We start from the raw sequence: 22,298 nt of genomic DNA, 5'->3' as shown, positions 1-22,298 counted from the left end.
TAAAGGGTTTTGGGGGGACAGTTCTGGGCATGAAAAGGTTAACCTGTACTGCAAACATGTAGACCTACAGTAGCTCCAGTATACTGTAGCGGTAGGTGTAGCTCTAGCGGTCTGAAAGCTGTTCAGTCAGTTCAAAGCCCCTGTGATTGTTCTCAGTCCTATTGTTAGCCTTCCTTACCTCCATGAAAGTACAAGAGGGAGGGGGAGAGAGAGAGAGAGAGAGAGAGAGAGAGAGAGAGAGAGAGAGAGAGAGAGAGAGAGAGAGAGAGAGAGAGAGGGGTGAGAAGAATAAGTGGAATGACAGAGAGAGAGAGTAAAAAATAAAGAAAGAGAGAAATGAAAACAAAGAGGGTGAAAAAAATAAATACATCGTTTTTGATGAGGAGAGAAGCCGAGGAAGTGGCGCAGTAGAGAGATTTTGCTGCTGCCGCTGTGAGTGAATCATTCAGTAACCAAGTAGCCGTTTGCCCTGTGTGCAAATATGAGCTCTCTGAGGCCTTACTGTTCCAATTACACTGTGTAATAGGGATCCCCTCTAATGAATAAATAAATAGCACTGAGGCACACGAGCCCACACATGCACACGCTCACACGCACACAGATGTAAACCAAGTAGCCGTTTGCCCCTGTCTCAGCCTCCAGTACCTATGTTGCAATAGTCTATGTGCCGGGGGGCTAGGATCAGTCTGTTATATCTGGTGTTATTCTCCTGTCTTATCTGGTGCTCTCTCTAATTTTCTCTCTCTCTCCCTCTTTCCCTCCCCTCCCGGAGGACCTGAGCCCTAGGACCATGCCTCAGGACTACCTGGCCTGATGACTCCTTGCTGTCCCCAGTCCACCTGGTTGTGCTGCTGCTCCAGTTTCAACTCTTCTGCATGCGGCTATGGAACCCTGACCTGTTCACCGGACGTGCTACCTTGTCCCAGACCTGCTGTTTAACTCTCTCTCTCTACCGCACCTGCTATTTCAACCTCTAAAAGACCAGCCATGAAAAGCCAAGTGACATTTACTCCTGATCAGAGCATATGAGCGGAGTGGAGCGGTGAGAATCTCAGCTCCTCGCTCACGGAGCTGTTCACCCCTCCGCTCCCCCCGCTCAAAGCCACATCAGGCCAGTCCGCTCATTATCGCTCAGCGCTCAACGCAGTTTGCATCGCGCTCCACTCAAATCGCCCCCCGCTCACTCCAAAAAAGGAACAAAATCTGCATGTATTTCACTTTTAGCTTAAACCACAGCCTTACTTTATCTCCCGAATTTGTTGCATACAGACTCATCTCGGATTATCCATTCTGTCTTGAACGGGGATCTAACACTGACGCTAAAATGAGATGTTAATCAGTATAGTATATTCCATAGCGAATTGACACGTTGTTTGCCAATGTTTCTGCAAAAGCAGCGATGCCCATTGGAAGTGCAGCGTGAGTGTAATCGGTGAGCAGGGATTTGATTTCTGTGACAGCAGGGAGGATCATCCCCAGGTTCCCCAGCTCCTTCTGCATTTTGTCTGTGAGGTCTGCTAGTGGTGTCAGCACACTGACAAGGTGCGTCAGCTGCCGTACTTGATTCAGGGTGATGTTAGCAACATTAGACTTGAGTTTGTTTTACCATAACGGGTCTTTTTGGAACAACCGGATGAACGACTGAATCATCCGCAGCTGGCTGCTCCATCGAATGGCACAGGCATTTGTGGGGCGGACACCTAATTGGTCGGTTTCCTCTGTGCTCTTGCGTACACTTTTCACCAGGTGCCCGACTTTCACTAACAGCCTATTAATGTTGTCATGCTTGTTAACGGCGTTTTTGATCGCCAGCTGAAGCATGTGAATGGGTCATCTCAGATGTAAATTTGACAAAGTAAAGTACTGATTTATCATAGTTTCTTGGGGGAGTGTAGCCTGGTTGAGCTGCGCTGGCGAAGTGTTGCATCCCTTCGCGTTCTCCTTTACTCAGCGGTTCATAGTCCATGAAAATCATTTCAAAAAATGCTACATCCAGCTCTCTTTTTCTCTCCCTTGTTATGGTTGGGCCTTTGCGTGCAGTGAATAAACTTTTGAATTCCTCAACCCTTTTCTCTTGTTGCTGCTGCTGCTCCTCTCGCTCTATAAAATACAAATTCATGGACGACACAAATTAAATTAAACAGATGGATTCTGGGTCAGGCTTGAGCATGCTTCAGACTCGTGGTGTGAGCGAGCGAAATTGGAGCGGGACATAGGGCGACGCTCCGTCCTTTTAAAAATGCCGCTCTGCGCTCTGTTCAAAATCCGTCCGCTCACGCTCCACGCTCGCTCCCGCTCCACTCCGCTCATATGCTCTGCTCCTGATGTACTGACCTGTTGCAACCTCTGTGATTATTATTTGACCCTGCTGGTCATCTATGAACGTTTGAACATCTTGGAGAAAAATCTGGCCTTAATGGCCATGTACTGTTATAATCTCCACCCAGCACAACCAGAAGGGAACTGGCCACCCCTCGGAGCCTGGATCCTCTCTAGGTTTCTCCCTAGGTTTCTGCCTTTCTAGGGAGTTTTTCCTAGCTACCGTGCTTCTACATCTGCATTGCTTGCTGTTTGGGGTTTTAGGCTGGGTTTCTGTATAGCACTTTGTGACATTTGCTGATGTAAAAAGGGCTTTATAAATAAATGTGATTGATTGATAAACAGACACATACTGTACACCTACACATACATGCACATATGCACACACACATGCACACACAAACACACATGCACACAAGCACACATACACACACACCTCCGCACTTGAACATCTGAGGGCATCACATTTTCAGGAGCTCAGTAGGAAATGCTCACACTCCCCTGAATATGTGTGAAGGTTGAAGTTCCCTATCAGACAGTTACAAAGCAGTTGAAAACCACACAGGCAAGGCATCCCAAATGATGCAATATGCATCATACAGGATATACATTTTTCGTCCGAGGAAAAAATTATATTTATTTTTGGCACAGTTCAAATCTCCTCTGTGGAGTTCAAATCATTCTCTGATTTTGAACTGCATTTCTATCTCTTTGTCCCTACGTAACTCTCTCTCCCTCTCTTTCTCTCTCTCTCTATTTATCCCTAAGTATCTCTCTCTCTATGTGTCTTATACATACAATACATTACCAAAAGTATGTGGACACCTGCTCATCGAACATCTCATTCCAAAATAATTTGCATTAATATGGAGTTGGTCCCCCCTTTGCTGCTATAACAACTTCCACTCTTCTGGGAAGGCTTTCCACTAGATGTTGGAACATTACTGCGGGGACTTGCTTCCATTCAGCCACAAGAGCATTATTGAGGTCAGGCACTGATGTTGGCCGATTAGGCCTGGCTCACAGTCGGCGTTCCAATTCATCCCAAAGGTGTTCGTTGGGGTTGAGGTCAGGGCTCTGTGCAGGCCAGTCAAGTTCTTGCACACCGATCTCGACAAACCATTTCTGTATGGACATCGCTTTTTGCACGGGGGCATTCTCATACTGAAACAGGAAAGGGCCTTCCCCAAACTGTTGCCACAAAGATGGAAGCACAGAATCGTCTGAAATGTAATTGTATGTTGTAGCATTTAGATTTCCCTTCACTGGAACTAAGGGGCCTAGCCCGAGCCATGAAAAACAGCCCCAGACCATTATTCCTCCTCCACCAAACATTACAGTTGGCACTATGCATTGGGGCAGGTAGCGTTCTCCTGGCATCCGCCGAAACCCAGATTAGTCCGTCGGACTGCCAGATGGTGAAGCGTGAATCATCACTCCAGAGAATGCATTTCCACTGCTCCAGAGTCCAATGGCGGCGAGCTTTACATCACTCCAGTCGACGCTTGGCATTGCGCATGGTGTTCTTAGGCTTGTGTGCGGCTGTTCGGCCATGGAAGCCCATTTCATGAAGCTCCCAACGAACAGTACTTGTGCTGACGTTGTTTCCAGAGGCAGTTTAGAACTCGGTAGTGAGTGTTGCAACCGAGCACAGGCGATTTTTACGCGCTATGAGCTTCAGCACTCGGCGGTCCCGTTCCGTGAGCTTGTGTTTGCATTATTGGCATGACGTAACAATGTACATATTGCCAAAGCGTACTTTGGAGATTAAGTGATTCATTGACAATATTAACATAATTTAAATAATAATAATAAAAATTGTCAACAGGACAATGAGTAACAACAATAATCAAGGGTAAAAAGAACCATACAATGGACAATAACAATAGCATAGAGGACATGTGCAGATTGGTCTGTCAGACACTGTCCCTCATCTTATTGCAGGCAGGAATGTAGCGCGCTGCCAACCCACAGCTCTCTGCGGCTTCCCCCAACAGGACGGGTAGTCTATTCAAATTTGGAGAAATGACACTAATTGTTTTATATTTTGTACATTTTGTCAGGAAATGCAGCTCTGTCTCAGTTTCCGCTGTGGTGCAGTGGTTGCACAGCCTTTCCTCTATAGGCAGCCAGGTTTTCCTGTGTCTACCCTTCTCAATGGCAAGGCTGTGCTCACTGAGCCTGTACTTCGTCAAGTTTTTTCTAAGGTTTTAATCAGTAACCATGATCAAATAGTTTGCCATGGTGTACTGTCGATTTAGGGCCAGATAGCACTGCATTTTGTTTTGTTCTTATGCTAAGCCTATTCCCCCTCAGGAGACTGAAAAGATTTGGCATGGGTCCTCAGATCCTCAAAAAATTCTACAGCTGCACCATCGAGAGCATCCTGACTGGTTGCATCACCGCCTGGTATGGCAACTGCTTGGCCTCCGACCGCAAGGCACTACAGAGGGTAGTGCGTACGGCCCAGTACATCACTGGGGCCAAACTTCCTGCCATCCAGGACCTCTATACCAGGCGGTGTCAGAGGAAGGCCCTCAAAATTGTCAAAGACTCCAGCCACCCTAGTCATAGACTGTTCTCCCTGCTACCGCACGGCAAGCGGTACCGGAGTGCCAAGTCTAGGTCCAAAGACTTCTCAACAGCTTCTACCCCCAAGCCATAAGACTCCTGAACAGCTAATCATGGCTACCCGGACTATTTGCACTGCCCCCCCACCCCATCCTTTTTACGCTGCTGCTACTCTGTTCATTATTTATGCATAGTCACTTTAACTCTACCCACATGTACATATTACTTCAACTATCTCAACTAGCCGGTGCCCCCGCACATTGACTCTGCACCAGTACCCCCCTGTATATATAGCCTCCCTACTGTTATTTTATTTTACTTCTGCTCTTTTTTTCTCAACACTTTTTTTGTTGTTTTATTTTTACTTTTTTTGTTTAAAATAAATGCACTGTTGGTTAAGGGCTGTAAGTAAGCATTTCACTGTAATGTCTGCACCTGTTGTATTCGGCGCATGTGACCAATAAAATTTGATTTGATTTGTGTTTTCCAATAGGTAATGTAGTTTTGTTTTGACTGTGTTGTAATTTGGTTTATTCGGATTGATTGGATGTTCTGGTCCTGAGGCTTCAGTGTGTTAGTAAAACAGGTTTGTGAACTCAGCCCCAGAACCATCTGGATGAGGGGACTATTTTCTTTGCTCAGCTCTTGGCATTGCAGGGCTAGGTAATGATATGAGAGGGGATAAATGTATTTGAGATGTTTCAAAAACTGAATTGCTCTTTTTTGAGTTTGTATTATTAGTGGACATTGTCCTAATTCTGCCCTGCATGCATTGTTTGTAGTTTTCCTCTGGACATGTAGGAGAATCTTACAGAACTCTGCATGCAGGGTTTCAATGGGGTGTTTGTCACACACCTCGCTGCCATAAAGTGTAATTGGTTCAATGAGACATTCAATTAGTTTTAGCCAGGAATTTGAATTTGTTTCTTAATGGCTTAGAATGCCCTGCGTGCTTTCTCTCTCAGTTCATTCCCTGCCTCATTTAGGTGTCCAGTTGAGCTAATTTTTTTATATAAGTAATTAGATTTATTTACTTTTTAAAATTTGAGCTCCTGGTCTGTAATTGGGGAGTCAATGGATTTTGATAGTCCTTTATAACTTTTTCTAATCCATTGAACTTCTCATGAATTTAGCATTGTTCTACATTTGCATCAATTTGAACGGTGTTGTAGAGTGTTTTAAAATGGGTTGTCCATATGTCACCATTTGTATCACTAATTCCTCGTTTCAATTTTTTTTAGGTTTTTCCAATTTTGCCAAAAGTTGTTTGTGTTTATGGACTCTTCAATTAGTGTCAGTTGCTTGCTGTTTTACAGGTGCTTTTATGGTTATGTGTGTCCATTTATAGAGTTTTAAAGTCTCACAGTAATGAAGGTGTAATTCTCCATTATTTGTGTCTCTGTGCTTTTGTTTTGATAGGGTTCTAAGTTTTGTCCTCATCATTTTACAATCTGTATCAAACCAGTTGTCATCTGTAGATTTTTGCTTTTTTTTATCAATTTCAGTTGTGCTTCTTTTGCCGTTTGCTTGAATATATTGTGATGTATTTTTCTGCTAGATTGATGCCTTCTTTACTATGAGTGTAGGTGGTATCTAGAAAATGATCTAAGAGTGTTTGGATTTTTTGGTTACTGGTTGCTTTCTGGTATTCTTCTATGCTGTTTTGGGCCCATCTGTAGGAATTTCTGATGTTGTACAGCTTACTGGGCTATTATTTACGGAGGGATAGGGTTCTGCCAATAACCGTTTTAATCTGAAGAACCCTTTTTGGAAGACAAGGGTTCTTTGTAAGGCAAAGAGTTCTACCTTTAAGCTTTTTCATCCAAATAACAATTTTATAGAAGAAAGGGTTATTTGTTTGGAAGGCAAGAAGTATTCTTTAGAAGGTAAGAAGGGATCTGCATAGAACCCTTCTGAATCTGAATAATATTTTTTTAATATATTATTTGTTCTTTTTTTTTACTGTAAATAGTGCCTGAGCTTTAGTGTTTACCTCAGTCTTTAAACTTTAACATCAGGAGTTTGAGTAATCTGATAAATTTAAAGGTGTGAGAATGTTTTAAACTACAGTATATGGGAATATTTGTGCATGTATCTGGTATTCCCTTAATCATTTTACATACAGTATACAGTACTGACATAGTTGATATCGTTGCCATGATTTATGTCTTTCAAATGAGTGTTTTCTGTGATTTTATTGAGCAGAGAGTAGGATAATAGAATGGAGTATGAGTGAACCAGCAAATTGTCCAGTTTTACCTAGTGTTGATTTTTCAGTGTAACATTTCTTGTGTTGAATCAGGAGTTAAATTACTTAACACTCAGTGGAGTAAAATAACAACAGTTAATAACCACAGTTGAGTGTGATTGTGTCATGTGGTCCTCTGTAGCTCATCTGGTAGAGCACGGCGCTTGTAACGCCAAGGTAGTGGGTTCGATCCCCGGGACCACCCATACACAAAAATGTATGCACGCATGACTGTAAGTCGCTTTGGATAAAAGCGTCTGCTAAATGGCATATTATTATTTTTACTCTGTGTTACCGTGTTGAGTAAAACACTCAAAACCATGCCCATCATTATCATACACTGCTCAAAAAAATAAAGGAAACACTACAATAACACATCCTAGATCTGATTGAATGAAATAATCTTATTAAATACTTTTTTCTTTACATAGTTGAATGTGCTGACAACAAAATCACACAAAAATGATCAATGGATATCAAATTTATCAACCCATGGAGGTCTGGATTTGGAGTCAGTGGTGCAACGTGGCGTTGGTGGATGGAGCGAGACATGATGTCCCAGATGTGCTCAATTGGATTCAGGTCTGGGGAACGGGTGGGCCAGTCCATAGCATCAATGCCTTCCTCTTGCAGGAACTGCTGACACACTCCAGCCACATGAGGTCTAGCATTGTCTTGCATTAGGAGGAAACCAGGGCCAACCGCACCAGCAAATGGTCTCACAAGGGGTCTGAGGATCTCATCTCGGTACCTAATGGCAGTCAGGCTACCTCTGGCGAGCACATGGAGGGCTGTGCGGCCCCCCAAAGAAATGCCACCCCACACCATGACTGACCCACCGCCAAACCGGTCATGCTGGAGGATGTTGCAGGCAGCAGAACGTTCTCCACGGCGTCTCCAGACTCTGTCACGTGCTCAGTGTGAACCTGCTTTCATCTGTGAAGAGCACAGTGCGCCAGTGGCAAATTTGCCAATCTTGGTGTTCTTTGGCAAATGCCAAACGTCCTGCACGGTGTTGGGCTGTAAGCACAACCCCCACCTGTGGACGTCGGGCCCTCATACCACCCTTATGGAGTCTATTTCTGACCGTTTGAGCAGACACATGCACATTTGTGGCCTGCTGGATGTCATTTTGCAGGGCTCTGGCAGTGCTCCTCCTGCTCCTCCTTGCACAAAGGCGGAGGTAGCAGTCCTGCTGCTGGGTTGTTGCCCTCCTACGGCCTCCTCCACCTCTCCTGATGTACTGGCCTGTCTCCTGGTAGCGCCTCCATGCTCTGGACACTACGCTGACAGACACAGCAAACCTTCTTGCCACAGCTCGCATTGATGTGCCATCCTGGATGAGCTGCACTATCTGAGCCACTTGTGTGGGTTGTAGACTCCGTCTCATGCTACCACTAGAGTGAAAGCACCGCCAGCATTCAAAAGTGACCAAAACATCAGCCAGGAAGCATAGGAACTGAGAAGTGGTCTGTGCAAAACCAGTCCTTTATTGGGGGTGTCTTGCTAATTGCCTATAATTTCCACCTGTTGTCTATTCCATTTGCACAACAGCATGTGAAATGTATTGTCAATCAGTGTTGCTTCCTAAGTGGACAGTTTGATTTCACAGAAGTGTGATTGACTTGGAGTTACATTTTGTTGTTTAAGTGTTCCCTTTATTTTTTTGAGCAGTGTATTTCCCAGCATGCTCTATTGCAGGTTGATTTTCATGTATTTGTTGTTTCAATATCTGTGTTTTGATTGGTTGATTAATCTTATGTTACATAAAGATAAATAACACATCTTTCTAAACTAATCCAATCTGTTAATAGTTGGACTTATTGCACCATTACTGAGATCATTTTTCCAGCTCAGGCGATTTAGGTCGTCCCATTAGTGAATCTGGCAGTCATTCTGAATGCAGGTTCAAGGTGATTAAAAGTTATAATTGTTGGATATCCTCACTCTGGCTGGATTCCAATAGGAATTACACATCACTTTGCAAGCCAGCATAATGTGACTTGCAGGCCTGATGTGCCTGGTAAACATGGGGTTTCCTAACATCACTGTGTTAGGGTATAACTAGGCCATCAAAGAAAGGCCTTATGATATAAAGAGTTTAATTTTAAAGGCTAATAAGGCTGATGGAACCATTCATAGAGGGTTATAGGAACAACCTTTAGAGCAGGGTTGCCCATCCCTGTTCCTGGAGAGCAACCCTGCTGTAGGTTTTCGCTCCAACCTCAGGTGTTACTAACCTGATTAATCTTATCAACCTGCTAATTATTAGAATCGGGTGTGCTAGATTAGGGTTGGAGCAAAAACCTACAGGATGGTAGCTCTCCAGGAACAGGGTTGGGCAGTCCTGCTTTAGAGGATAAGAGGGTTCTTGGTAGAACCATTCATACAGGGTTCTAGTCATAACCCTTCATGGGTTCTAGGTAGAACGAGATACAGGAGGTTCTATGAAGAACCCTGCATAGAAGGGTTCTAGGTAAAACCCTCTGCAAAGGGTTCTACCTAGCACCAAAAAGGGTTCCCCAATGGGGGCAAACCGAAGAACCCTATATGGTTGTACTTAGCACCTTTTTTTCTAAGAGTGTATGTATCTCTCTCTCTGTGTCCCTACATATACTGTATCTCAACTTATCTCTCTCTCTCCCTCTCCCTCCCGCTCTCTCTGTGACTCTCAAGGTGACTCTCAAGGGGAAATTAAATATTAAGAGAGATTTTCAATTCAAAGCTGCTAAAAGCAGCCAAGCTTCCTTGGCTTCCCACAGAGGGCATGTGACAAGTGACATTCCCCATCTCACCTTGTCCCCTTTCAACAAGCTTACTGCCTGCCATTTCTCCCTCTTCTTTCTCTCTCATTTTCTATATTTCTCTATCTCTCTTTCCCTCTCTCTCTCTCTCGCTGAGAGATGGGGTAGAAAGATAGAGGGTAATAGAGAGATGAGGAGGGGGTAGAAAGAGATGTGAGGTGGGGATAGAGCGGGGAAAGAGAGGAAGAAAGAGAGGGGGAATATAGAGGGAGAGAGATAGCGAGAGATGCAGTACAAAATCTGAGAATGACTTTCTACGAATGGTGGGATCGGGAGAGAGGGGGTGGAGAGTGTAGGGTGAAAGAAAACCACTACGTCCATCTTTCACAAGCCTGGCTACATGCTACAGACATTTTAGAGAAAGATAATAGTAATACATATACAGGAACCTTCACAGTATACCCTAAAGTACATACAACAGTCAAGTCAAGAAGAACAAATAATACATCCAACTTAAAGTAGCTTACCGTCTCAGATAGGGACAATACTACATACATTGTCTAATACGGGCGGCAGGTGGCCTAGTGGTTAAGAGTGTTGGGCCAGTAACTGAAAGGTTGCTGGTTTGAATCCCTGAACCGACTTTGTGAAAAATCTGTCAATGTCCCCTTGAGCAAGGCACTTCACCTTAATTGCTACTGTAATTCCCTCTGGATAAGAGTGTCTGCTAAATGCAAATATCCTTGCTACTTGTTACAGCAGGCTAACAAAAAAAGCCATCTCAAATTGTACTACTACATTCAAGAGTCTTTATCACATACCAAATGTGTGTATTACATACTGCAGCCCCTTAACCCCTATTCATTCTGCTGATTAAATAACCACACCTCCAGAGCTCAATATTCAGTGTTGGAGAAAAGTTCCACTACATGTCATTTAACTACATTTGCAGTAGCTTGGGGGTAGTTTAACACAGCAGGGTCATGGTTGGGTTGGACTAAAGCACTAAATAAACTTCAGTTAGTGCTAAACACGGCTACTAGAATCTTGACATGTTTTTTAAATTTACGGATAACAAGGGGCACACTCCAGCACCTAATTTACAAACGAAGCATTTGTGTTTAGTGAGTATGCAAGATCAGAGGCAGTAGGGATGACCAGGGATGTTCTCTTGATAAGTGCATGAATTGGACCATTCCTGTTCTGCTAAGCATTAGAAATGTAATGAGTACTTTTGGGTGTCAGGGAAAATGTACAGAGTAAAAAGTACACTATTTTATTTAGGAATGTACTGGAGTAAAAGTAAAAGTTGTAAAAAATATAAATAGTAAAGTCAAGTACAGATAACCCCAAAAACTACTTAAGTAGTACTTTAAAGTACTTTTACTTAAGTACTTTACACCACTGCCTATCTCTCCGAGTTGGTCCTGCCATACATACCTACACATACACTATATTCACAAGACGCAGGCCTCCTTATTGTCCCTAGAATTTCTAAGCAAACAGCTGGAGGCAGGGCTTTCTCCTATAGAGCTCCATTTTTATGGAATGGTCTATCCATGTGAGAGACGCAGACTCAGTCTTGACCTTTAAGTCTTTACTGAAGACTCATCTCTTCCGTAGGTCCTATGATTGAGTCTGGCCCAGGGGTACGAAGGTGAACAGCAAGGCACTAGAGCGACGAACCGCCCTTGCTGTCTCCCCTCTCTCCACTGCCTCTGACCCTATTACGGGGGCTGAGTCACTGGCTTACTAGTGCTCTTCCATGCCGTCCCTAGGAGGGGTGCGTCACTTTAATGGGTTGAGTCACTGACGTGATTGCTCTGTCCGGTTTTGCGCCCCCTCGGACTCGTGCGGTGGGAGAGATCTTCATGGACTATATTCAGCCTTGTCTCAGGGTAGTAAGTTGGTGGTCTGTTGATATCCCTCTAGTGGTGTGGGGGCTGTGCTTTGGTAAAGTGGGTGGGGTTATATCCTGCCTGGTTGGCCCTGTCCGGGGGTATCGTCGGACAGGGCCACAGTGTCCCACGACCCCCCCCTCTCTCAGCCTCCAGTATCTATGCTGCTCCAGTTTCAGCTGTTCTGCCTGTGGCTATGGAACGTGCTACCTTGTCCCGGACCTCCTGTTTTCGACTCTCCCTCTCTCTCTCTCTCTACCGCACCTGCTGTCCCGACCTCTGAAAGCTCGGCTATGAAAAGACAACTGACATTTACTCCTGAGATACTGACCTGTTGCAACCTCTACAACCACTGTGATTATTATTTGACCCTGCTGGTCATCTATGAACGTTTGAACATCTTGAAGAACAATCTGGCCTTGTACTCTTATAATCTCCACGCGGCACAACCAGAAGAGGACTGGCCACCCCTCAGAGCCTGGTTCCTCTCTAGATTTCTTCCTAGGTTCCTGCCTTTCTAGGGAGTTTTTCCTAGCCACTGTGCTTCTACATCTGCATTGCTTACTGTTTAGGGTTTTGTTTTAGGCTGAACTTTTATTTTCAAAACAACTCTAGTAGCCAGAAAGGGCTCAGAACTCCCAAGGCTTTCGAGGAGGCTTTGCAAAGAGAAGTCTGGAATTCCAGGTTGTAGAGATGGAGCAATGTTCAGACACCAAACAACATCTCATGATGAGTAGAATATCTTGTTTATGTCTTTAAGATGAGGTGTTAATGTATGTAGGCTTCTCAGAGTTAAGAGAGCATTTGGTAGGTAGCAGTGTGTGTGTGTCTGTGTATGTGAGTGTGTGTTGTTGAAAACATTTGTGTGTGTGCGTGTGTTGTTAAGTGTGTGAGAGCCTCCTCGATCCTCTCTCTAATTAGAACAGAAGCGATAGAGCAGACACAGAGCAGGCGAAGGAGTGGAAGAGAGACGGCATCGCTCCTTTCACTCATCCTCTTATCCCCTCATCTCTAGAATCCTCTACTCCACAGCATCCCCCAATCAAAGAGTCAAACAGCATCGGTGAACACATGGCACCCTATGGTCCCTGGTCAAAAGTAGTGTACTAAATAGGGAATAGGGTGTCATTTGGGCTCAGCCATCTACTCCTCTCTCTCAACACTCTGATAGGCTTGAACGTGGATTAAAACAGACATCAAACATGTTTATGTAAATCATGCATTCACTGAAAGAATGGTGAGGCATGTTCTCGACAGAAAACGTTCCAATATTGTCTGAGACAAACAAACCAACATCCACCTAAGCTGGATCAATGAGTTAGCCAGATAACTGTCCTAAATATTCTGAAATAACTTTATATTTTCAAGAAATATTGGCATTACAATTGACATGGTAACAACCAATATACAAATGTAGATTTCTTAATCAACCAGATAATCAAGAGTTATTACTGGCTGTTTTATCAAAGTTAGCTAGCTAACGTAATAATTATGCTTTATGGAACATCCCACAGGGCTGTAACTATAAAACAAATCACTCAGGCATTCATCTTAAAACATGCTCAAATATCATAGAGCATACTGTATCAAGACAAAACTGAAAGATTTGATCTGATGCTTTAAAAAAATGGGTTGTTTTATTATGAAAGCTAAAATATAACCATAACCCACTTGCTAAGCTGCTGGACAGAACAAAATATAGGGAAAGGTGTATCCCAACAGTGATACATCTATTTTACTCCAATCACTGTTGGGAGCAACTGTGGACAATATGGGCAACCTTTTCTGCACTCTGAGCTGATGCACAGTAAGTGATTTTTTTTGTAAGTTAATTTATCTGCAACACAACTTATGTTGTAACTTTTCTTTAACAATTTCCGTGAAGCGAGAGAGAGTGCTTCGGTAAACTGTGAAGATCGAGCGGTGATAGAAAAACCTGAGCTGGCCTCTCTGGGTCTTGGTTTCCATTGAAGATAAACCAGTGCTGCATCCCATATAGCACCCTATTCCCCTTATACTACTTGATTACAAGACAGGTGACAGGTAAAGCTTTGTTTTGTAGTGTAATAGTGTGATAGCTCTCTTTCCTGTGGCTTAGTCAGACTCCCTGGTGGCGATGTCAGGCTCTCCGTAGTCATTGGCCTAGAGGTGCGTTGACACAACAATATGTAAATGACAGAATTATATTGACATTAAGAGTTATTAAATTATTACATAATTAACCAGCATATTATGTATGATGTTAAAATAGATAATGTCCAAGTATTGCTGTAGAGGTTGTCTACATCTTAACCTTGTAACACTAATTTACCCTGCAACACTAATTAACCCTGTAACACTGCATCTTTAATATCAGACACAAGTATAGACATTACTATATTCTGTACTTGAGCAGAAAAAAAGATGGCAGATAAAAATAGGGAATCAAATAGCTTGATGGTCCATGATATGAACTATCTTAAAACAAATATTTGTGTTATATCATGCAGAAAATTATTAGTCTTAAGGGTAAAGATGCAGTGTTACGTGGTTAATTAGTGTCGCAGGGTAAATTTGTGTTACAAGGTTAAGATGAAGACGACTTCTACAGCAATACTTGGACACACTATTATTAATGTCATTATTCAAATGCGGTCAATAACGCTTGATCAAGCAATCAAACATCTTAATTAACGATGGTCACCTGATTCTGTCATTTACATATTACATATTGTTGCGTCAACGTACCTCTCAGCCAATGACTACAGAGTGCCTGGACATTGTGTGTGTGTGCGCCCGTACATGTGTGTGTATGTGTTTGTGTGTGCAATACTGTATATGCAGTGGAGAGCAGACATCACACACAATTGAGACAAGCACAGAGTCAAGCTGCAGTGCAGCGCCCCTGGATGGAGAACGTGTTGAGGACTTAAGGGCCTTGCTCAAGGGCCTGACTGTGGGGGAATGTCATTAGGATGTAAACCCAGCAGCCCTCCAGTTGCCCGATCAATTCCCCCTTTTTCCAGCACCCGAACCGGGATTCAAACCGGCCACCTTTCCAACTCCATAGCCACTGGGCTTCCTATGGGGTTGTGGGTGTGGGGCTGTGGGTTTGGGGCTGGCGGTACAAGGCTGGGGGTATTGGTCTGGGACTAAGGCTGGGGCTCAGGGCTGGAGGTTGGGGTAAGGGCTTTTAGGCCTTGGAGTCTGCTATGGATCACTGAACTATTTTCTCAGACACACAGACACATAATGCACACACTCTCAAACTACTCTCAGATGCATCTCTCATAGGCGGTGAGCTTTCAAGGATCTGCACTGAGCTAATCACACATTCACAAGTGGATACACACACACAATTGTGCACACACACCAGCCTTCAGTTCTGAATGCAGCCTTCGTGAAATAGAGAATACTATTTTCACAAGTATGTGGTAGAACTCTTAGTGCAAAACTCCAAAATGGCAACACTTGTAACACAGCAAGTCTCACATAATTTTTTTTTTTATTGTGCATTAATTTTGCTTGAAGACATCTTTCACCACATTGATCCAAAATATATGTTTACTGTGAAATACCATGAGAACATTTATTAAATAACCAAAACACAACATAATGATATCTTCTCAATTTAGTTATTTTAACAACCAGTTAATCCAATAGCAAAAAATGCAAGATACATGTTCTAAAATTGCCTTTTGAATATAATATGCTACATCATTGTAAATTGCAGTACATTACACTGCTTTCACACTAGGCAATACACTACCCACTAAACTGTACTGAACATCAAACTTCCATTATTTTATTTTTTATACCTTTATTTAACCAGGTAAATATCCCATGTGTGATCAAAGGTATGATCATTGAAGACATCTGTCACAATTGTTGATGCAAAGAATAAATCTATTTTTCAGATATAATTACAACATAGGTGTACTGTATCAAATGAAACAAATTAAATAAATGAAAGAGTAATGTTTAGAAGGCACTAGTTCGATTTAAAACTGTCTTGAGCATTTGGCCATAGGTTCTCATCGACATCGCAGTAAAAGTCCTCATTGTTCATGCATCTGGGGAAAAACCTTTGGCATGGCGAATCAAAGCCTGACATACAGTGGGGGAAAAAAGTATTTAGTCAGCCACCAATTGTGCAAGTTCTCCCACTTAAAAATATGAGAGAGGCCTGTAATGTTCATCATAGGTACACGTCAACTATGACAGACAAAATTACATTTTTTTCCCCCAGAAAATCACATTGTAGGATTTTTAATGAATTTATTTGCAAATTATGGTGGAAAATAAGTATTTGGTCAATAACAAAAGTTTCTCAATACTTTGTTATATACCCTTTGTTGGCAATGACACAGGTCAAACGTTTTCTGTAAGTCTTCACAAGGTTTTCACACACTGTTGCTGGTATTTTGGCCCATTCCTCCATGCATATCTCCTCTAGAGCAGTGATGTTTTGGGGCTGTCACTGGGCAACACGGACTTTCAACTCCCTCCAAAGATTTTCTATGGGGTTGAGATCTGGAGACTGGCTAGGCCACTCCAGGACCTTGAAATGTTTCTTACGAAGCCACTCCTTCGTTGCTCGGGCGGTGTGTTTGGGATCATTGTCATGCTGAAAGACCCAGCCACGTTTCATCTTCAATGCCCTTGCTGATGGAAGGAGGTTTTCACTCAAAATCTCACGATACATGGCCCCATTCATTCTTTCCTTTACACGGATCAGTCGTCCTGGTCCCTTTGCAGAAAAACAGCCCCAAAGCATGATGTTTCCACCCCCCATGCTTCACAGTAGGTATGGTGTTCTTTGGATGCAACTCAGCATTCTTTGTCCTCCAAACACGACGAGTTGAGTTTTTACCAAAAAGTTCTATTTTGGTTTCATCTGACCATATGACATTCTCCCAATCCTCTTCTGGATCATCCAAATGCACTCTAGCAAACTTCAGACGGGCCTGGACATGTACTGGCTTAAGCAGGGGGACACGTCTTGCACTGCAGGATTTGAGTCCCTGGCGGCGTAGTGTGTTACTGATGGTAGGCTTTGTTACTTTGGTCCCAGCTCTCTGCAGGTCATTCACAAGGTCCCCCGTGTGGTTCTGGGATTTTGCTCACCGTTCTTGTGATCATTTTGACCCCACGGGGTGAGATCTTGCGTGGAGCCCCAGATCGAGGGAGATTATCAGTGGTCTTGTATGTCTTCCATTTCCTAATAATTGCTCCCACAGTTGATTTCTTCAAACCAAGCTGCTTACCTATTGTAGATTCAGTCTTCCCAGCCTGGTGCAGGTCTACAATTTTGTTTCTGGTGTCCTTTGACAGCTCTTTGGTCTTGGCCATAGTGGAGTTTGGAGCGTGACTGTTTGAGGTTGTGGACAGGTGTCTTTTATACTGATAACAAGTTCAAACAGGTGCCATTAATACAGGTAACGAGTGGAGGACAGAGGACCCTCTTAAAGAAGAAGTTACAGGTCTGTGAGAGCCAGAAATCTTGCTTGTTTGTAGGTGACCAAATACTTATTTTCCACCATAATTTGCAAATAAATTCATTAAAAATCCTACAATGTGATTTTCTAGATTTTTTTTCTCAATTTGTCTGTCATAGTTGACGTGTACCTATGATGAAAATTACAGGCCTCTCTCATCTTTTTAAGTGGGAGAACTTGCACAATTGGTGGCTGACTAAATACTTTTTTTCCCCACTGTAGGTCTGGATTGATGTCATTGCATGCCTCATCCATGGCCTGAAAGAGCATGGTACGCTCATGGGAATGGCAATCATACATCATGGCAATCATAAATCACCCACACATGCACACACAATCTTAAAGATCACATATGAATGAAAAGAGTCTGAAATATTGGCACGGTGTGTGCCATGATTTAACGCCACCGTACTTTATTGTAATGCCACAATTTTTCTTGGTTCATGTGGAGCATTAAATTACACCTACACCAGTCAGATTGAAAGGTCATTGGCAGGTTTAATTGTCAACTTTAAAATATGGCCTGAATGTATGGCAGTGCTTGGGGAGCGTCCCATCATGAAGTATCTGTTCTTTCGGGCCTTTAGCAGAAGAACTGTTGGGTTAAGTCTGGGCATGGGCCCATGCATCTATAATAATAATAATAATAATATGCCATTTAGCAGACGCTTTTATCCAAAGCGACTTACAGTCATGCGTGCATACATTTTTGTGTATGGGTGGTCCCAGGGATCGAACCCACTACCTTGGCGTTACAAGCGCCGTGCTCTACCAGTTGAGCTACAGAGGACCACCATCTCAAATCAATCCCCAGTCAGAAGTACTGACAATAGGAATCGGTGGTGGGATAAAACAGTTCAGAGGGGAAAAAATAAAGTCAACATATTTGCCCTCCACGTTCTGTCACGTAGATGGAACGGTGGGTAATAATTTTTGCCAATTCATCCATCTTCCTCACACTGTATGCTAATTCCTTATTTTCCTCCAAAATTCCCCCTTTTTCTTCACTTCTGTAACTTTCTGTGATGGAGTAATTTGGTTCAATAAGGTTGTGTCTCACTTGAGTGGTTATTGCGTCACCATTCTGCTGAGTGTGTGCGTACTTAAGTGTGTCTGTGCGTGTGTGCCTGCATGTGTGTGTACTGTCACGATCGTCTGAAGGAGCGGACCAATACGCAGCGCGTGGAGTGAACATGATGACTTTATTTAATAAAAGCAACCACGAAAAAACAACAAATGACGATACGTGAAGTCCTCTGTGACACCGACAGAACATACAACACTGGAACAATAACCCACAAAACAAAGGAGAAAACACACAGAATATATATGGCTCCCAATCAGAGATAACGAGCCGACAGCTGACACTCGTTACCTCCGATTGGGAGTCATAGACCAATCACCACTAGACACAAACAAAATGAAACTCACCCATCCCCAACACCACCAAATGAAATACACCCAAACCAATGACAATGAACAACCCTGGCTCAAATATCAAAGTCCATGGAGCCAGAGTGTCACAGTACCCCCTAAAGGTGCGAACTCCGGGCGCACCAATATCAGGACTAGGGGAGGGTCTGGGTGGGCGTCTGTCCACGGTGGCGGCTCTGGCCCCGGTCGTGATCCCCACCCCACCACAGTCACAACCTGCTTCGGTAGCCTCCTCCCAATGACCACCCTCCAACTAACCCCACCTGGACTAAGGGGCAACACCGGACTAAGGGGCAGCATCGGCCTAAGGGGCAGCACCGGGATAAGGGGCAGCACCGGGATAAGGGGCAGCACCGGGACAAGGGGCAGCACCGGGCTAAGGGGCAGCACCGGACTAAGGGGGCAGCACCGGACTACGGGGCAGTACCGGACTAAGGGGCAGTACCGGACTAAGGGGCAGTACCAGGCTAAGGGACAGCACCAGGATAAGGGACAGCAACAGGATAAGGAGCAACACCGAGCTAAGGGGCAGCACCTGACTAAATGGCGGATCCTGGCTGGCTGGCTCTGGCGGATCCTGGCTGGCTGGCGGATCCTGGCTGGACGGCTCTGACGGATCCCGGTTGGACGGCTCTGGCGGATCCCGGCTGGACGGCTCTGGCGGATCCTGGCTGGACGGCTCTGGCGGATCCTGGCTGGACGGCTCATGGCTGGCTGACGGAACTGGCTGCTCATGGCTGGCTAACGGATCTGGCTGCTCATGGCTGGCTAACGGATCTGGCTGCTCATGGCTGGCTGACGGATCTGGCTGCTCATGGCTGGCTGACGGATCTGGCTGCTCGTGGCCGACTGGACGGATCTGGCTGCTCATGGCCGACTGACGGATCTGGCTGATCCTGTCTGGCGGAAGGCTCTGGCTGATCCTGTCTGGCAGAAGGCTCTGGCTGATCCTGTCTGGCAGAAGGCTCTGGCTGATCCTGTCTGGCAGAAGGCTCTGGCTGATCCTGTCTGGCGGAAGGCTCTGGCTGATCCTGTCTGGCGGAAGGCTCTAGCGGCTCCGGTCTGGCGGACGGCTCTGATGGCTCATGGCAGACGGGCGGCTTTGCAGGCTTTGGGCAGACGGGCAGTTCAGGCCCCGTTGGGCAGACGGCAGACTCTGGCCGTCTGAGGCGCATCGTAGGCCTGGTGCGTGGTGCCGGAACAGGAGGTACCGGGCTGAGGACACGCATCTCAGGGCTAGTGCGGGGAGAAGCAACAGGGCATGCTGGACCCTGGGGACGCACCGTAGGCCTGATGAGTGGTGCCGGAACTGGAGGTACCGGGCTGAGGACACGCATCTCAGGGCTAGTGCGGGAAGCAGCAACAGGGCATGCTTGGCCCTGGGGGACGCACCGTAGGCCTGATGCGTGGTGCCGGAACTGGAGGTACCGGGCTGAGGACACGCATCTCAGGGCTAGTGCGGGGGAGTCGGAACAGGGCATGCTGGACCCTGGGGACTCCCATAACGCCTAGTGCGGGGAGCCGGAACAGGGCATGCTGGACCCTGGGGACTCACCTCACGCCTAGTGCGGAGAGCAGGAACAGGCCGGGGCGGGGCTGGCGACGCGCACCGTATCCCTGGTGCGAGTGGCCGGAACAGGCCGGGCCGGGCTGGCGGCGCACCGTATCCCTGGTGCGTGGAGTAGGAACAGGCCGGGCTGGGCTGGCGAGCGCACCGTATCCCTGGTGCGTGGAGTAGGAACAGGCCGGGCTGGGCTGGCGAAGCGCACCGTATCCCTGGTGCGTGGAGTAGGAACAGGCCGGGCTGAGCTGGCGACGCGCACCGCATACTTGGTGCGTATGGCAGGAACAGGCCGAACCGGGCTGGCGACGCGCACCTTACTCTTAGTGCGAGGGACCGGAACAGGCCGTACCGTACGGGGAACACACACTACTGGCTGCACCTCGGGACTAGGAACGGGCCGGACCGAACTGGTTACACACCCCAGTACCTCACGCCGTGCCTCAACACCTTCCTTCCCTGCTTTACCCAGTAGCCCCCTTGACCTGGTAGCCCACTGAATCCGTCCCTTCTCTGCCTCCGTCAGCCCCCTTAACCTGGCAGCCCTCTGACTCTGCCTTGTGGCAGCCTCCTGCTGCTCCGTCGCCCAAGCCATGTGCCCCCCAAAAATTTCTTGGGGTTGCCTCTCGTCCTTCCGACGTTGGCTCTGCCGACGCCGTTGCTCCTCTCTCCGTCGCCTCTCCTCTGTTTCGCTCCATGGACGGCGATCCATGCCGTCCAGGATTTCTTCCCACGTCCAGGACCCTTTACCGTCCAACAGTTCCTCCCATGTCCAGACCCTTTGCTCCTGGACGCGCTGCTTGGTCCTTTTTTGGTGGGTTATTCTGTCACGATCGTCTGAAGGAGCGGACCAATACGCAGCGCGTGGAGTGAACATGATGACTTTATTTAATAAAAGCAACCACGAAAAAACAACAAATGACGATACGTGAAGTCCTCTGTGACACCGACAGAACATACAACACTGGAACAATAACCCACAAAACAAAGGAGAAAACACACAGAATATATATGGCTCCCAATCAGAGATAACGAGCCGACAGCTGACACTCGTTACCTCCGATTGGGAGTCATAGACCAATCACCACTAGACACAAACAAAATGAAACTCACCCATCCCCAACACCACCAAATGAAATACACCCAAACCAATGACAATGAACAACCCTGGCTCAAATATCAAAGTCCATGGAGCCAGAGTGTCACATGTACATACGTGGGCCTGCCTGTGTGTGTGTATACGTATGTGAGCCTATGTGAGCCTGCACGCGTGCATGTGTGTGTGTGTGTTCGTTCGGGCCAAGCCAAGGGCAGTGGCTGGCTAAGTGGAGATGACTGATGTCCCTAATTGCTCTCTCATTACCCACCCAGTGGAACAAGATAATTATTCCCTCAAATTGTTTGCGTAGTTAACAGTTTGGAGAAGAGGCCAGTGAGAAAGCCAAGGGTTGCCTCCCAAATGGCACCCTATTCCTATAGTGCACTACATAGGGAATAGGTTGCCATTTGGGACAAGATGTCCTTGGAAGCCTTGTGGTGTGGTCTATGTTCAGCTATGTCCCGTTCTAGCTCTAGAGCATTACAATTTCTGAGGAGAGGACAGAGGAATAGGAATGAGGGGGACAGGAGGACAGGACACAGGGGGACAAGACATCAGACAGTGCAGGACTATTTAGGACAGAATGACAGGACACAGAGATAGGGGACCAGGTGTGTAGTGCTGGGGGAGCACGTGGGAGTGGCGCTCCATCACCTTTTTCAACTTGAGAATTTACAGAGCTGGTCAAATTATTTCTGGAAAATGTAATTATATTTAATTACCACTAAAATTCAATGAAAAAACAAATAAATATGTTTAGCAGCCTAGAGGTAGGGAAATTGTGGTTTCTTCCCAGTCTTCTCTCTGGTGGTGGAGTGAATGTTGAAGAACTCTAGGCTACGTGTGCAATGTGGAAGCCCATCAGAGGCTTGGCCACTTTGGCTAATCAGAACACTGAAAAAAGATCCTTAGATTTAGTCATCATTATCCTGCACGTTTAGCAGAGG

General features: G+C 45.5%; 1 protein-coding gene across 1 annotated transcript in view; it reads right to left on the bottom strand.

The window, feature by feature from the left end:
- Positions 1-22,298, bottom strand: part of LOC121582250 (protein kinase C-binding protein NELL1-like) — a 604,927-nt gene that overhangs the window by 182,046 nt on the left and 400,583 nt on the right. The gene's annotated exons all lie outside the window — the stretch shown is intronic.

Source organism: Coregonus clupeaformis, chromosome 15, assembly GCF_020615455.1.
Source record: "Coregonus clupeaformis isolate EN_2021a chromosome 15, ASM2061545v1, whole genome shotgun sequence".
NCBI classification, from domain to species: Eukaryota; Metazoa; Chordata; class Actinopteri; order Salmoniformes; family Salmonidae; genus Coregonus; species Coregonus clupeaformis.
Note: the sequence above shows the minus strand (reverse complement) of the source record. Positions and strands in the feature narration are given on the sequence as shown.